The following is a 6,000-nucleotide window of genomic DNA, read 5'->3' on the forward strand; positions in this document are numbered from 1 at the left end:
GCGACCAGAACCATTACCTAGACATATATAACCTTTAATGTAGGCATACAACGTATTGTAATAAAAAATACAATAATAAAACACAAGGACCAGTACATAAGTTCCTTAAAGAGTACTGAGGCAGATTATACCCACAGAAGGCGTGGTCTGAAGGAGCGTTACACTGAACTATTGGCCATCAGTCATCCTTTTAGAACACACACGTCTTACAAGAACCAAGGGGCCACAGACGGTGCTCCAGGAATCGTCCTGTGAGAAGGTCCGGCACCAAATACGATGGAACAATACTCCAAAGCTGGAACTGGCGGTCTGCACTACGTGCACAGAATACTATGTTTAGAGCACCCGGAAGGAGAAAGTAATCACTATCACCAAAGTAGAAGAATCACGAACCAGCCTACAACCAAGAAAGCTGTCAAAACCTACACGCCTTACCGGACAGCAGCGGCAAGGCGAGGAAACGTACACTGCTGTTACATACACAAACCCCCAGGGCAGTTAACTGGGGAGTTAGCGGCCACCAGGCAAGAAACATTACCGCTGGTTGAACCTAACAAATTATAACACGTTGAACGCAGTAAATAGAAATAACAAGTCGAGGAAAGCTAATCAGATCCGCCTTCCCCAAGCACTCCGCTTCTCTTCGCCTCGGCGACACCACGAGCAGCAACACGAAGCCAAGTCACGATATGTCACAATGGTGGAGGTTTTTGTATTTGGATTGATATGCACTCACCTTAAAGCTTACTGGATCTGGTTTACGACGAGGTCGTGCATCCTTGTGACCACAGCCCTTCCGACCGGCAGTCTTGCGGTCCCGGCGTGTAATGGCACTGCGCGGACCTGGTTACTGTTAAGTCCACAACGGAACTGGTCCATTCACACGACCCGGAAAAACGACGTCGCCTCAAAGATAGGGCAACAGTAACTACATACCGATAACCGCCGCTGCTGCCACTAGCGGACAGGCAACGCTTGCGAAACCGAGTCGCGCCAGTCAACACGTGAAAAAGACAAACAACCGCAACCATGCCAACTAAACGATACCGTCTGGTCTCCAACATAGGGCGGAAACCTACAAACAGCACCAACGCGAGCCGCAGCACGACTCATTGTCTTTCCTCATTTTACACTGGTGCTCCGGAAAATTTGAGTCGTATAAGGGAATATTCAGGACTCAATGAAATACACTAAAATCTCTGAGTAGGGATAACTTGAGGACTACCGATAGTTATATGAGGAATTATACCATTTGTGCAACCTGCGTCAGAGTGGTGAGGTGATAAAAATCTCTCAGGCCGAATGATGATTTGTCACTACTGAAACTAGTAGTTCATATGCAGTACTTCATAATAGCTGGTTCAATAGGAGTTTCACAAAACACTGAGGAGCTACGATGCACCACATTCTGAAAATACTTTTAGGACTGACTGTGGTTTTCAGCAGTTCCAGTACGCTTTCGATTCAGTAGCACGTAGGCAAATGCTGAGCAAAGTGGGTGAGATACGAATTTTGGGTCTCTTCTTCACTAATGAAACTAATTATGTTACTATAAACTAAGAATCACCCCCCCCCCCCCAATAACCATGCACCTTGCCGTTGGTGGGGAGGCTTGCGTGCCTCAGCGATACAGATAGCCGTACCGTAGGTGCAACCACAACGGAGGGGTATCTGTTGAGAGGCCAGACAAACGTGTTGTTCCTGAAGAGGGACAGCAGCCTTTTCAATAGTTTCAGGGGCAACAGTAGAGGGAGACCAAGAGATGAATACACTAAAATGATTCAGAAGGATGTAGGTTGCAGTAGGTACTGGGAGATGAAGAATCTTGCACAGGATAGAGTAGCATGGGGAGCTGCATAAAACCAGTCTCTGGACTGAAGACCACACCAACAACAAAGTAATACGACAGCCCACAAATCATTGGCAAGGAAGTGAGTAAGTGGATTTTGTCTATAAAAATACTGTTTTATCGTAAACGTCACACTCTTATGAAATATACTGGAAATTGCTACATTTAGACCAGGAGCAAGAAGCGCACGCAACGGCAGTGTGGTACGTCGCCGGTCTGTCTGACTCGCAACGCAAGACAGCATGATGGGGTAAAAAAGCCTCGGCTTGCATATACTCTAAGAAATGTGTATCACATTTCGTCCATATTTCGCGTTAATTTACTTGATAAATTAGATGAACTGACGACAGCCAAACCCTTACGCATCCCTTTCTTGAACTTTCAAGAAAGCGTTAGCCAACAATACCGAAGATTTCTGTGAGCAGTGACTGAAGCACGAAGCTTTATAGGAAAGATGCACCATATACGCTGTGCGTTAACTATTAAACGTCACAAGTCATCGGGTTTACAGGATTTTAATCAAATTACTATAACATCTATTTTCATTTATCACTCATAGATCCATGTGATAAAAGGATTATAATTAAATTACTCTAACATCTATTTTCATTACCAGAGATTATCGTTTTAGGTTAAAGGAATGAGGCACAATTATTACAACGATCGCGAACTCATTTTATTTCCGTGAGACAGTGAGATAATGAAAAACCTAAGAATGAACGATAAATTAAATTTAGCGCTAACTGTCAATGGCTCATTATTGTTGATGCCCTGAACAAGCTGTTTTTTATCAAGAACAGTTCTTATTTTGAATTTACCCTTTCGTTTAAAGTTAAAAACAATTGCCCCCCCCTCCCAAAAAATGAGAAAAAGAAAAATATACAGGTGTTTTTGTAGGCAACGTGATCGGAAAGTTTAGATGTACTCATTCTGTGAACACTTCTATCCGAAAGCGGTAAAGTACTTTATTGCAGCAAAACTAGACATAGAACTGTTAATCTGGATTTCATGTGGGACGCTATGAATAGCCTTTAGCCCCCTCTATGCTAATACGGTAAGTACATTGAGTTCAAAATATCAACAGCTCGCAAAGCCCTCCATATTCCTATACTCCCGCAATGGATGAAACAGGAACTTCAGTATACCATCTAATAAAATGTACACTTTATAACTCACTTCACACTGGTTTTCAGAATGCACAGGTGTATAGAAAAGAAGATAGTGATATACTGGAGTGATTACAGAACAATAGAACAACACTTTTATTATCAGATAGTTACTATTTGTGTGAGGTCTTCGTTTAGTACTGTATCTGATACCTAATTAAATATCATGAAGATGTTAAATGAGAGTAAATTTCAATTACATACAAAAATTCAGATTTAGAGAAACCAATACATTCTATCATTTGATCCTCTACGTGACATTGCATCGAATTAAACACTCTTTGAATGTATCACTGGGAAACAGAATAGCAGCTCAGGATCCAGCATGGCCAGGCACTATAATTTTGACTGTTGTAGCATGTCGGACAGCTTGTAGGATAACCAGACATATAAAGCGTATGAGTATCCAATTACTTTCAAATTACTTTCTTCTTGTAACGTTCAGGACATTGTGTAACAACACTCATGTCATGATGTACATGTACTATGGTAAGGATGACGATTTTCCGCAGAGAAAGTAATGTAACAACCAGGCTGGCTCGTCTTTATGGTGGGTGGTGGAGATGGGTAGGTTAACGTCAGGATTTTGGCCGATCAACAACCCAGATCGCGAGTCAGCAGTGGTGTGGTGAGAGGGTGCCTGCTACATTGAGAATGGGATGTTGATGGTCCAAAAACCTAGAGCGTGAGACAGCAGTGTTGTGGCGAGTGGGTACCTCCTGGACTGAGGTCGGGATGTCGGCAGTCCAACAACCCAGTCAGCAGTGGTGTGGTGAGTGGGTGCCTGTTAGATTGAGGTCAGGAGGTCGGTTGTCCAACAACCAAGAGCGTGAGTCAGCAATGGTGTGGTGAGAGAGTGCCTGCTAGATTGAGAATGAGATGTCGGTGGTCCAACACAGAGCGTGAGTCAGAACTGGTGTGGTGAGTGGGTGCCTGGTAGATTGACGTCAGGATGTTGGTGGTCATAGATGGTGTGGTGAGTGGATGCCAGCTAGATTGAGGTCGGAAGTGCCAGCTAGATTGAGGTCAGGGTGTCGGCAGTCCAACAATTGAGTCCGCAGTGGTGTGGTGAGTGAGTGCCTGCTAGATTGAGGTCAGGGTGTCGGCGGTTCAACAACCCAGAGCGTGAGTTAAGCAAGGGTGTAGTGAGTGGGAGCCTCCTAGACACTTGATACATCACTGAAACAGCATAAACTAATTATACAACATGTGACAAGTGGGAGACAGGTGATTTTTAAATAATGAATACTAGATCAGTTTTATAATTAATGCTTTTCATTGACATTAAATGAAAACTCATTAATAGCCTTTTAATGTAGGTAACACATATTTGTGAAAAGTAATGTCTTCGAAAGTACGTCCGTTATTTCCTGTGCATGATTCACGTCTCTTTTCCAAATCCCCACGCCCAAAACATGAATCGTCTCTGAAGTGATGACAGCAATTTCTTGAATGATTGCTTTCTTTAACTGGTCCTAATTTCGTGTGTGGTTATAGACACAGGTGATGAGTAACACCCAGAGGCCTGTAGATCTGTGAGGCCAAGGAACACAGCCAAAACGTACGATACCCTGTCCAGGAAACATGTGTCGAATAACTGGCATTAAGGCTTTCCAGTTATGTTACATAACATCATCCTGCTGGAACGAAACACTTTTTATAGCCATTATTCGTCTTCTAAGTACTTGTTTCAAAAACGTTTCAAGCACATGAATGTATCGAGCAGAATTAACAGCCCCATTTTCTCGAATAAATTCGGTATAATAACGTAGAAAGAGTTAGGAGCACTCCAGACTATTGCTTTTTCACAACGTAGCAAAATCATTTGGCTTTAGTTGTTGCACAATAAGAAGCCTGTACATGTGGAATTTTAATGTATGCAAGATTCTCCGTTGATTGCTAGCTTATTAGCATGATGTCTAGCTGATTGTTGTGGTCTTCCGGCTATCTCTTCCCTCAAACTGGCATCGCTACACAGCATTTGGGCCTGTACGCGTCTTATCAATTACGTCCCCAATATCTGAAGTGTTCCACTCATCTAAGGATTGTGTAACGAATTCGAACAAATGCGTGTCAACCGAGATTGAATTCTACACGAAACGTTCGTTGCGTAGCTGCAAGAGACTCACTATTTCTAATGAAACTATCGTAGACGGACAAACTGTTTTGCAAGTCCCACTGCACCCATTGTAACTGAAATGGTCTTGTAAGTAGAGGAACAAACCTGACCACGATCTTCACAACCAGCATTCTGTCAGTAATAAATTGTTCAAAACCATCAATCTTCCATGTGTCACCTTTTATTTATTAATCAGTATACATTAGTAGGTGCGACATCACTCTAGATAGCGAGCATTCGCAGTGCGCCGATAGAAGACGCCTTCTGAGGTAAACGCTGATCAGCACGTGCTCGCAACCGCAGCAGATGGAAGAGGGGGAAGCAGTGGCGTCAGCACTGACGACGCCACAACGCCACCAGCTTCAGAGGCCCGACTTGCTGTGACATCCACGCTGACCGTTGGCCACTAACAGCCTCTGAAGTAAGCATCCATGGCGAGAACGATATCGATGTAGACTGCTTGCGGAGGAGCAACCAGCAGCAGCAGACAGTCAGCAGGACGCTTGCCCACACAAATGGAAGTGGATCAGTGGCTGCGCGTCCCCAGTCTCGAACTACAGCCACCAAGAAGCCCTCTGGTGTAGAGCCCCAATTCCACAGCATTGTACTCTGCATGAGCACAGTGCTGTGGCTAGTCCACATGAGAAGAAATGTAGAGCTAGGGAACTTGTAGATCAGTGGCTGCGAAGACTGCAGGCTGCCCATAGGCCCCTGCTCAATACTGGATGTCAGCAGACTGAGATACTGCCAACTGAAAGTCAGGAATATTTATACGGGACTGGCCTGTGCTTGTTTTGCTACGACATTGGCTACTTCCACTGTCATACATATCAGAACCTCGACCTTGGTATAAGGTAACCTGGCCA

This window comes from Schistocerca americana, chromosome 7, assembly GCF_021461395.2.
Source record: "Schistocerca americana isolate TAMUIC-IGC-003095 chromosome 7, iqSchAmer2.1, whole genome shotgun sequence".
NCBI classification, from domain to species: domain Eukaryota; kingdom Metazoa; phylum Arthropoda; class Insecta; order Orthoptera; family Acrididae; genus Schistocerca; species Schistocerca americana.